This window comes from Fukomys damarensis, unplaced genomic scaffold (assembly GCF_012274545.1).
Source record: "Fukomys damarensis isolate Sample0158 unplaced genomic scaffold, DMR_v1.0_HiC HiC_scaffold_16, whole genome shotgun sequence".
Classification (NCBI taxonomy): Eukaryota; Metazoa; Chordata; class Mammalia; order Rodentia; family Bathyergidae; genus Fukomys; species Fukomys damarensis.
Window position 1 is genome coordinate 72,123,411 of NW_022900928.1, and position 12,432 is coordinate 72,135,842.

At 35.8% G+C, this 12,432-nt stretch overlaps 1 pseudogene; it reads right to left on the reverse strand.

Moving 5' to 3' along the window:
* Window positions 1–9,100: 9,100 nt before the first annotated feature.
* On the reverse strand, window positions 9,101–10,471 carry LOC117286350 (annotated as a pseudogene).
* Between the last annotated feature and the right edge of the window lie 1,961 nt (window positions 10,472–12,432).

A 12,432-nucleotide genomic window follows, 5' to 3' on the forward strand; every position in this document is an offset into this window, starting at 1 on the left:
ATATACTATATCATATATGTTCATACATATTTAATTTAAATTATCACAATTTCAAAGTGAGTAAAAAAATTTTGGTTAGCCATTTCTCCAAAGAAGAAATTAAAAAGTTTATAAGCACAGAAAAATATGTTTAATGTCATTCATAATCAAAAATTATAAATCAGAAAAACAACAAAATATCATCTCACACAAAGCAAGCTAGCTACAATGAACACAACAGATATTGGTGAGGGAGCAAAGGAGTTTGCAATAATAAATGTCAAATAATGCAGCTGGTTTTAAAATTATTCCTGAAGTACCACAAAATTTTAAAGATAGAATGTCTTTTTTTTTTTTTTTTTTACCAGAGATCAAACTTGGGTCCTTGTGCTTATGAGGCAGGCACTGGAACCACTGAGCTAAATCTCCAGCCCTTAAAAATAGAATTTCAATGTGACTTTTCTCTCATAAATATATATTTCTTATATAAGTTATAACTTAAAGGCATGGAAAAACTTGTATGTGAATGTCCATAGCACTATCTGTGCATGAGCCAAGACCTGAAAAATTCAAATATCCATCAGCAAACATACCAGTAAACAACTGTAGTGTATGAACATGACAACTTTTTAAAAAATTAAATGCTCTACAAAATAGTAAATTGATGGTTACGTAAATCCAGGTATAAGAATGATAAAAATGTAAAGACTAAAGTATAATGTGCTTGATGCTCTTATACTTAGACTTTTTTCTAAATTTTCTTTTCAGATTGTTCAGTATGTATGGATTGAAATAGAACTGATAATTCTGAGTTGGCTATGATGTTTTGTTAAATTTATGCATTAGTTAAAATAATTTTGTTTGACTCTTTAAGTATTTTTAGTTATTGGATCATAGCTGTAAGAGAGAGCTTATATATCTTATTATATGATTGCATTACCTTTTGCTTCTCTTTCTTGCCTAATTGCCCTTGCTAGAATTTACAGTACTATCTTGAACTGAAGTGTTGAGGCCTTATCAGAGTAAAGTGAATCTTTTGACTTCTTCGTACTAATGCCAGTGGATGTCTTTGGCCCTTATTTTTACATCATTATTGCTTCCTTCTAGTTCTAGTATTTTATGTACTTCTGTTATTCCTAGATGTAACTATCAAGATGTTCATTTTTACCACATTTTGGCCATCATGTTTAACCACCTTTGTTTTGTTTTGTTTTGCTTTGTTTTTGGTACTAGGGATTGGACTCAGTACCTTGCACTTGCCAAACAAGCAGCATCACCACTGAACTAAATCCTGGCCCTAACCATCACTTAATTTTTAAAAGTAGGAAAAATTTATTGAAAGAAAGCTTCTGTCTAAGAGAGACAAAATGGTACGAGAAAGTGGGTTGCCCACCCACCCCATTTTTCAAAGGTGTTTTATACAGCAAAGCCAGATGGTGAGGTGAGTGCAAAGTGGGACAAAACTCCTCTAAGACCCAAATGGAAATTTACAAGGTGGGCATGAGGTGGGACAAAGCCATGACCAACCAATAAGACTGCAAGTACAGTCACCCAGGTAATATTCCCATCAAATGGGAAAACAAGTGACATAAAAAAATTTCCCATTTAGAATATTAATCACTGCTATCTCTAGAAGAAATAGTGCTTCTTCATTTTATAATGCTAACCAGTAATTGTGTCTCAATTGTTCTCCATTTTGGCTCTTTACTGTGTTGGCTGGCACCTTGAGGACTGAGTCCTTGTATGCTGGTGTCTTGAGTGCTGCTCTGCCTAACTGCCTACACAATATCTAATTAACCTATCTACAATATTTCCCCCTCTGAAGAAGTACCTCTACCTGCCCTGAGGGAGCAAGGGATGAAGAGTATTCTGGCTACTTATGGCTGAAAGGGTTGTAGTTGTGGTCAGTCGTTTACTCTATTGAAGGTCTCTCTCATGGCCCTCAATAGGCTCCAGACATTGTCATCTTGGGCAGCCTTATATCTTTAAGTCTGGAGGAGACAAAAGCCAAAGGAACAGGTAAGAATACATGGGCTAAATAACAAGGTCACCAGGGTTGTTCTGAATATAGCCAACAAGTATTTTCACCAGGAAGAACTAGTAATAGGCTTCCACAAAGAGGATAAGGATAAGGTTCAGGGGACTTCAGAATACAACATAAAAGTCACATTATAGTTTAGCAATTATGAACTTTTTACAAGGTCAATCTGGTGGAACCCAGTAAAAGAAGTCTAGCACTGACAGGAGCTGAAGGGCTCTATATATGGTTCCAACATAATTCCTAAGGACACTTAACTGACCTTGATAGATAACAAGAGGCTCATAGTGATCAACATAGGTCTCAGTTGAACTTGGTTTTCAACACCCAGCAGAAAAGAATAACCAAAAGAGGCATAAAATAATGCCATAGTAATAAAAGCTAAAAAGAGGCTCCAGTCACTGACCCCTTCTGGAATTTTCCAGTTACACCAGTAGCTGACAATGGTTATAGATCATTAGGAAATACTATGATAGTATGTTGGGGCATGAGAGGATGGACAGCAGAAGCCCTGACCCCAAGTCCCAGAATGCTGGTTCTCACTGGGGCACAAGGGTCCTGAAGGCGATGTGCTGGAGCCAAGTCCCTTGGCCTACAAACAACACCCTAATTCCTTCTTTGTTCTTGTTCCCAGTTTATACTCCCTTCTGGTCATAAACAGATGTTGTTTTATCTTGATGTTATGTTCTTAGCTTGAACAGTGTGTATCTACTTGTTGCTTCTTGTGACTGCTGTTTATCTTACTCATGCCTCCTTGTGACTGAGGTTAGTTATCAAATCACTGTGATCATGCTTGTGTATGTGGCCTTGAAACTAATATATAAGACCCTGTGTCAGAATAAACTTTACCATTAGCCATCAGCTTTTGGTTATTCATTGTGTCCACGGTCATCTCCCCGAGTCCCCTCCTCTAGATGGAGACCTCAACAATAGTATCTGTAAGAGCTCAACTAGAGTTTTAAATTTCTTAGATAAATTTGTCCTACAAATTTTCTCTACCTTCTTATAGCTAAGACTCAATATGGCAAGATATCATTCTTATAGATAACCTCCATCTATAAAAGAGTCTAAGAGCTAAGAGGTCACAATCACTATTTCAATTTCTAAGTATGAGTCTTTCTCCAACCTGCCCTTCCATTTTAGTTCTCATGCTTAGATTATACATGGCCTAATTTCTTTAAATTTTTGTTTGTTCTTGGCTAGAGGACACCAAACTCCAAATGGTCATACAAATGAAATCAAAGACAAATATGCTATTCTTCTTTTACTGAGATCAACAAGATAGACCTTGTGAAAAGTTAACCATCTCTTCTATAAATCAAATTATTTCTTCTTAAACCATGCTGAATTCCACCTTGTGATGTTCTTTTGGAAAGATAAAAACCTATGAAAATTGCATTATGAGTATGTGCATGCCAAGGCCAAGTGTCAACTACTTATTCCCTCTTACTTTTGCTTGTGTGAATACAGATCATTTGTACCTTCATCCCTATTGTTGTCTCCAGGAGCAATACCCAGCCATGAAGGTGAGTCACAAAATATGTGACTCAACATAAAGATACTGACTGCTAAGTCACCTATGAACTTGAATCACAGCCTTAACATTTAGGTTGCTTCTACTACTACATTTTGTAAGTATTCTGGTACTCAAAGCATTTCTAAGTATTTCTATATTCCTAAATTCTTTCCACCAGAGAGCTATCAAAAAATATTTGAAGGAAATCACTGAAGAAGTTTTTCAAGCCATTTAAAAGGGTTAGTAATGAAATTATATAATATGGAACAAGAAATACACTCTCTTCACTGTAACATTCATATAAATACAGTGATATATAGCAGTACAAGACTGAACATTGACATAACTCCTACAATAAACAGTGGAGAAATTCCACCATAGATACGCACAAAGAGTTGGCTTTTCAATATATGCATGTACTTTACTGTGTAGTTTTGATATTTTTAACCACTGAGTATTTATTAAAAGTCATTGGTGGTCCAGGAACAGTTGTCCAGTAGACTAACAAATATAAGTGATGTGATTGATCAATTAACTTATTGGCTTATCTGATTAAACAAAATATATTTCTCAAAAATGATTATAAAATGCATCACAGAAAGAAACAGAATATGTTTTATACTTACAGATCTTTGTGGTACTCCCAAATAATTATCAATAAAACCCAGCCAAACCATATGGTTAATAAAGTTAGCAAACCCCCAGTTCCTTACTCAAGTTAGCAAAGAATAAGTCCACCTATGATCATATAACTTCAGTGTTCTTCATCCTTTATTACATCACTGTTACAACTTTTGGGTTAAAGATTCATTTTGGTTTCAAAGTAGGTTTCAAATAGTATTCAGTCTTATGTGTCACAGATTCTTGGCCTGAGGTGGGTGAGACAAACTCCAGTTATGCATTAGTCACAGGAACAAAAATAAAATAAAACCCCAGAGACAAGTCTGTTTTCTTCAGGCAGCAGCAGCTAAACTTTCTCAGAGAGACAAGGTCAACCTTTATTACACTAGAACAAAAGTGATTTCCCTTCCCCTTTTCCTGAGCTGAGACTTTCAAGTACAAGTGCCTGGGTTCTATATGCTAGCTCCTCCGACCAGCAGGGAGTGTTCACCAAGAATGCCTCTGGAGCACCTTCTTCCAAGAAAAGTGAGGTATTCTTTGGCTCAAGCAATCTAGTCATCAGTCACCATACTCTAGCAGCTTCTGTAAGTTGTTTTGCATCTTTTCTAATTTTACTAGATTGGCTTCAAGCATGTGGCAGAGGACCTCCACATTTAATTTTACTTGAGAACTCAGGCCAGATGGTGTTATCTGTTCAACAATATGGGTCTCAATGATGGTTAGTGACCCTAGCCACTCCTCCACCATATTGATTCTGTAGCTCATGGAGATAGTCGAAATGACTAGTGCACAAACAACAATTGCATAGAATATAAGAATATGGTAGAGAGTCAGGTTTTCTGAGACCTGATTTTTGCAAGATTCCAATTGTTTCTGACTGACCATGTAGGGAGATTCTTTCTTGGCTTTTCCTTCAGAAACTCTGATCACATGACCTCTGTCCAAGCTGGTTTCATTTATGTCTTGGAGATAGAGTAGATCCTTGAGCTGTGACTAGCCTAACATACTAACAGGGGTCCTAACTTGGGTTAGGATTGGAATTTTAGTTTTAACTTATGATGAAAGTCTTAAGTTACAACCTAAATGCCAGCTACTTGTGCTTTCAGGTGGTCTCAGATGCAGTTTTGCTAAGTCACTAACTTGTTCCAAAGTTCTGAAAGGAACATTGCAACATCCTTTCTTGTGCTGCGTTGAGAACCTTAGGCCAATGTCTCTCAAAGGACACTTAGATCTACCTGGAAAAAAGTGTAGCCTAAAATTAGACAGGGAGAGACTTTGAAGGCTGTGCAGAGGAGCCTGACCAACTTGAGTGTGTGTGAAAAATGAACATATACATGTATTTATACATAAAAGAAAATCATATGCAATAGAAACTTCATTCTATGCTCACATATAGGTAGGTTTAATAAATAGTATGAAAGAAGCAAGTTTTCTTACTGTCTTCAAACTCCTAAAAATATAGAGTCTTCAAACATAAAACAACGGGGGCTGGGGATTTAGCTTAGCGGTTCCACTCTCTGCCTTGCAAGCACAAGGTCCCAAGTTCAATCCCCAGTACAAAAAAAAAAACATAAAACATTGAATTGTACTAACACTTTTATGAAATATTTCTGGGCACATAAGACAACAAATGACATCTTGTAAGAAATAAAGATGAAAGAGGCTAGTTAGGCATTGAATTGCCTTTGTCTTATTTAGAATTTGCTCCAAGGTATTACCTATGACCTTAAAACTGCTAGATTCAGTACATGAGGAAAGAAAAGGTAAACTCACTATGAAGCATTATGTATAAGGATCCAAGATTAACAGATAATTACTACTTATATGAATATACTGCATAGTAAACAGAACATCTACATTTGATATAATAAAGAGACAATACTTCTGATGGATTTTTAAATAACCTTTGTTTTTCATCTTTAATAAGGTCTATACTATTGATCATAAAAGATCAATAGAAGTCATGAGGTATTATCAACCAATTATTTATTTATTCTTGCTAATACTCTGAATTAAAATAGAGCAGAAAATGTATCTGTCATCCATGATATATGTAATAAGTATACTCATTTTACATGTCCTGGACAAAAAAAATAGATCTGCTTAAGGCTCTTTTATCTTCCTCAAGCCTTGGCATAATTTTCAATTTCTGAACAGATCAATTAAATGGCAGTTTGTGTGAGGAGGAAATAGCAATTACACGTGTGAACATTAAGACACAGAATGTGCCTGGTAAAACTCACAATGTGACAATACTGAGTGAAGTGCAGTGTCTGGGTTTAAGTATTGACTACACTATCAGTGATGTGCATATGGGATAAATATGCCACTAGCTGTTTGGTAAGTCATAAATCCTGTAACTATTTTAAAATATAACTTGTGCCTAGGATAAAGGGATATTGAGTCTTATGAGGAAAGCCTTCTTACTGGCTGCAATTTTCATAAAATAAGAATGATCTTTTATACTAAAACTGTCATAATGAGAAAAGAAAATATATGTTAACACCTCTATGAACTAAGAAATATATTTCTGTGATCTAAAGAGGTCCCTATCACAGAATGAAATTTTTCTCATCTGAAAAATGAAGGTTTTGGTGGCAATCTAGGTAAATAGCTCCCTCTGATGGGAATTTTTTGATTTAGATAAGGTTTGAATTAATTAAAAGATAAAAGTTATTCTACAGAATATATCAAATGAAGCTTGATCAGAACTTTTTAAAAGTATAACTGAGGTCTTCAAAAATATGTCTGATTTTAAAATGTTTGAGAAATTTACAACACAGTGAAAATGGCCATACTTCCAAAATTGTTGTATAGATTTAATGCAACCCTGATCAAATATCAATGGCATACATCATAAAATGGGAGAAAATATCATAAAATTCATTTGAAAGTAGAAGAGACCTAGACAAAATAGCAAAGAAATTCTGGGTAACAAAAGCAAGGCATGGGGCACCACAATTTCTGACTTAAAATTATACTACAAAAATGAGAAAATGAAAAAATGGAAATAAAGTATTTGCAAATAGAGAAGGGAGGAAGGGGTGAAGCAAGGGCAGGGATAAGGGGAAAAAATGAAAACCAAGACCTGTCATGCAAAGCCCAATGATGAATGTAACTGTACTGTATACTTAAAATGCACCAATAAACTCAATGAACAAAAATAAAGTATTTTTTACAAACCTACTGTGATTAAAAACAGCATGGTTCTGGCAAAAAAAAGATCCAGAAAGCAATGGAATAGATTAGTAGATTAGGAGTTGCAGAAGTAACTCCAAACATACCCATCATATCTTTGGGGAAGGGGCAAAGTATCTTCACTGAAAGAAAGATAGGCTGTTTAATAAATGATGCTGGAAAAACTGGCTTTCCACATTTGGAACATTACAACTAGATCTATGTCTTTCAACATGCACTAAACTAAAATTGAAGTGGACTGGAGATCTAAACACTAAAACAGAAACACCACTAAATCTGCTAGAAGATAGAATAGGTAAAACTCTTGAATTCATAAGTGTAGAAAAGACTTTATGAACAAAACCCCTATCACTTGGTAAATATTACAAAGAATCAACAACTAGGTCCTCATCTTATTAAAAAGCTTTTGCACAGCAAAATAAACCACCAATAGAGTAAAGATACAACCCACAGAGTGAGAAAAAATTTACCCACTATTCCTCAAAGTACTATTATCTAGAATAAAAAAAGAACTCAAAAGAATTAGATCCCCCAAATTTAAATATCCAATGCAAAAATGAGTATCTGAAATGAATAGACACTTTTCAGATGAAGAAGTACAAATCTGAAAAACATATATGAAAAAATGTTCAGCATCACTGGTCATTGAAGAGATGCAAATTAATAATGCTGAGATTCCACCTCACTCCAGAAAGAATGGTTGCTATCAAGAATCAACCAACAACAAGTGCTGGTGGGGCTCTGGGAGAAAAGGAAAATTTCCCCACTATTGCTGGGAGTGTAGATAGGTGCAACCACTGTGAAAATCAATATGGAAATACCTCAAAATTCTAAAACTAGAAGTTCTATTTGACCCAGCTACTCCCCTTCTTGATATCTTCCCAAAAGAATTAAAAACATCCTACCACAGTTATATACGCATACTGATGTTTATAGCAGCACAGTTTGTAATACTAAATCTTGGAGACAGCCCAAATGCTCACAATGAATGAATGTATAAACTCTTTATACAAGAGTTAATAACCTAGAATTATCTAGCTAGAGTTGAGGTTATTATTATCATTGTGAGATATTACTGAGATGTGCTGATTATTTGCTATCGTTGCACTCTTGTATTAAAAAATTCAAATCTTCTTTATACAATCATTTATTATGAGCATTATAGCTAAATGGATGCACATTGAGGCCATACTCTTGAGTGAAATAAATAGGACACACATATGTAAATACCAAATAGTTTCTATGGTGTGAAAAACTAAAAGTGTAAATAAGGTTCAAATTGTATAATTGATAATGTGAAATAGGAAGAAAGGGGTGAAAGGAGTAGGGGAACTGGGAAGAGTAAAAGAAAAGAAAGAAGGGAAAATAAAAAATATGAGAAAAGCAAAAAATGGAGACAAAATTTTGTAAATAGGGAAGGGTGGTGGGTGTGAAGGGTGGACATGGATATGGGGAAAAAATAAGAAGCAAGATACATCATGTAAAGATACAAGATCCCAATGACGAATGTAACTGTATACCTAAAAGTACCAATAAATTTAATGAAGAAAAAAAACTCTTTAATTAAAAGACACAGATTGCCAAACTGGATCAATTACATACATTTAATTCTTAATTTAAACATTCAAATAGTAACTATTGTCGAGAAAAAAAAGAAATAGAATAAAAAGTATGCACTAAAATGTTGCAACTAAATGTACAGCATCTTCCTGCCCTGTAGTGACTTATCTGGTACCTATAGCATTTAATCAAAACTTTCTTGTGCTCAGGAATTTTCTCAGAGCAACTTGTACATGTTTGTTTTTCAAGTTGCAGCATAAATGATTTATCATAGAGACCATATTGGTGTAAATGACAGAAGTTTTCCCCTCATCCACAGACCAAAAAGAAGATGGCATAAGATGTTTAAATACACCTGATCCAAAGAGAGAAGCAGCAATTATGTGGGAACTGCAGGTGCTGAAAGATTTGGACTTTCTCTTAATGGAGCTGATGTAGAAGATATTGGAGAAAATGAAACCATAGAGATAAATATAGGTAAAGGGTACTGGGAGTTCACCCCTGCAGTGATCCCAACCTCCTGTAAGCCAGTATACTGAGATAGAAAAGTGGGAATTAAAAGAAACAAAGGCAGAGACTTGAGAGAAAAGGAGTCTTGGGCTGATCCAAGCAGCTCTGGGCAGCAAAGACAAAGAACTCCTAGGACATCCATTGTTTGTTCATTATAAGTGTGGAAAGAGGGGAAACTGGGGCCACTTTGGGACACCTGCTCATAACAAGTATCAACTGGGAAGGACTGCACAATGAGAACATAAGCATATCTTTGTTGAAGAGAACAAATGCTGAATTCAGAGGGGAAGAATTTAGTTGGAGTCAGTTGACCTTGACTGGGAGTTAACTAAGCCAAGCTCTGCTACTTCCTATATAGCACAGCCAAATTATGGAGGTGGAAGAAGCTTGTACCACCATGACTTTCTAATACTGGGAAGAGGGGTCTGCTACAGATATAGATGGATAAACTGGGCACAATGATGTTGATATCCCCACAATATATACCAACAGCTCATTGGCATAGGTGCTGCTGTAAAAGAGCTGCGTCACAGGGAAAATTTCACAGAAATAGCTATTTCTCTCAACATGTATTTGATTTGGGCATGGTATTAAAAATGCTCTGAAGTACAAACCAAGCATAAGGTTCCAACACACTGTAGGGAGCATTGTAGTAGTTACACAACAGTGGATTACAGATGGCCACATAGTGATCATAAGCCATAGACTTCAGCACATAGTACTAAGAAATGACCAAAAGCAAGGTAGAGCATGGTCATATATCCATTACAGAAATAATATTCTTTAATATGTAGTTTGTTCATATTTTGGGTATAAACACACACAAAAAAACAAACGGAAGTCTGTGAATGATAAGTTAAAGGAAAAAAGTACATAGTAGTGTGAAAGTGTGAACTTGGACCAATTAGAGTAATCAAGCCCAAATTTCCTAATACAATGACCACAGAAATAACTAGAAACAAGAAAAACAGAGGCATTTGATGATTATGCTGATCTGTTAACCCCACCAGAATGAATTCAATCACGAAAGGTCCTTTCACAGCAGACATCCTTCTCCATGTTCATGGAAAACAGGAAAAATGAGATATATTAGAGAATAATTTGGCCTTCCAATGCTATTTCGTCCTCCCTCACATGAGATGCATTCTGGAAATGCCTGAAAGCAGCCAGACCTGAGCAGCTGGAATCAGTCTGTAAATAGCACAACTTACATTGCACAAAAGAGTCAATGGGGCTGAACAGAATATGACTTCTGGAGAAAACACAGGATAAAGAAGAAAAATACACCAGGATATAATTTTCTTTATCACATCTTCCTTTCCTGGAGTTCTGCCCTCACCAATAAAACTAGAGGCAGGAACCTTGCCTTTTAAAGCAGATTAGACTCTGGTGGAGTGAGTCCTAGAACATTTTTTCTAATTTAAAACTAAAAGATAAGATTCTAAGAGAAGTTATTTATTGTCCTGTGTCACAGAAAAGGTAATAATCCTGGAAGAGTGAGAGCTTATTCATGGAGAGAGAAGTATTGATAGAGGTACTATGACAATTATCTCCTTCAGTATCTTCAAGAACTCTCTACTGCATGGAGCAATGTCTTCTGGTAGTTTCTCTTTAAGTCACTTGATAACCCCAAAGAGGGAGAAATGACACAGATTAAGGTACTGGCCTTCCATCCTATAATGAGGATGTCAATGCACATATAATTTAGGAAAAAAAAAACATTCTTAATCCAGACTTGGGACTTCTTGATCCTTGTGGCTTATCCCTCCAAAGAACAGATGCTAGGTCCAAAGGAGAAGTAAGTGAATTGTACTTACACCCAGGACCATAATCTGTTTTTACCCACTGAGAGACTCACAGTTTTACCCCAGTTCTCCTTCACCCTAGATTGCGCATCATCAAAGGCAGCTCCCATCTCCCCATTACTTTAAACTCTATTGGGAATCTCCTGTGTGGATTCTGTCTCTCTTTCTTCATACACCCTAAGTGGATATTTCCCACAGGGCTGCTTCTAGGCTTACTTCCTGCTGCTATTGAAAATGTTCAAGGAATTAATAAGGCATTTAAGATGCTGTATCAAATTCAGTAACACCAAAATGTCCTTCAATGGCTTGTGTTTCTTTTAAAGTGTTTATTTGCTAACTCTTTAAATGGAAGAAATTGGTAATAAGATCATCAGTTTCTTTACCACAGAAAAAAGTTGGATGCTATGGTGTTCAAAAGTCTGTTTCTCTCTCTCCCTCCCTCTCCCTCTCTCTCTCTCTCTCTCTCTCTCTCTCTCTCTCTCTCTTGAGTTTATTGGTACATTTTAGGTATACAGTACAGTTACATTCTTTATTGGTATTTTGTAACCTTACATGACAGGACTTGGTTCTCATTTTATCCCCTGACCCCTGCCCTCCCTTCACCCTCTCCTCCCTTCCCTATTTACAAATACTTTATTTCCATCTTTTCATTTTCTCATTTTTTCTTTTCCCTTATCTCCTTTACCCCTACCCTTCCAACTTCCCCTACATGTTTAGCCCTTTTCTTCCTATTTCACATTGTCAAATATATCATTAGGATCTCATGTACAATTATAGTTTTTCACACCAGAGAAAGTATTTAGTATTTACACGTGTGACTTATTTATTTCACTTAAAATTATGTCCTCAACATGCATCCATTTTCCTATGAATGACTCTACTTTTTCTTTCTTTATGGCTGAGTAGTATTCCATTGAATAAAAAAACTACATCTTCTTTATCCAGGCTCCAAATAATGGGCAAATGGGCTGTTTCCAAATTTAGCTATTACAAACTGTGCCACTATAAACATGGGTGTGCATATATCACTTTGATATGATTCTTTTAATTCTTTTGGAAAGATATCCAGCAGAGGGATGGCTGGGTCAAATGGAACCTCTAAACCTAGTTCTTTGAGGTATCTCCATATTGATTACCATAGAGGTTGCACCAGTCTGCACTCCCACCAATAATGGAGAAGGTTTCCTTTCTCCCCACAACTGCAC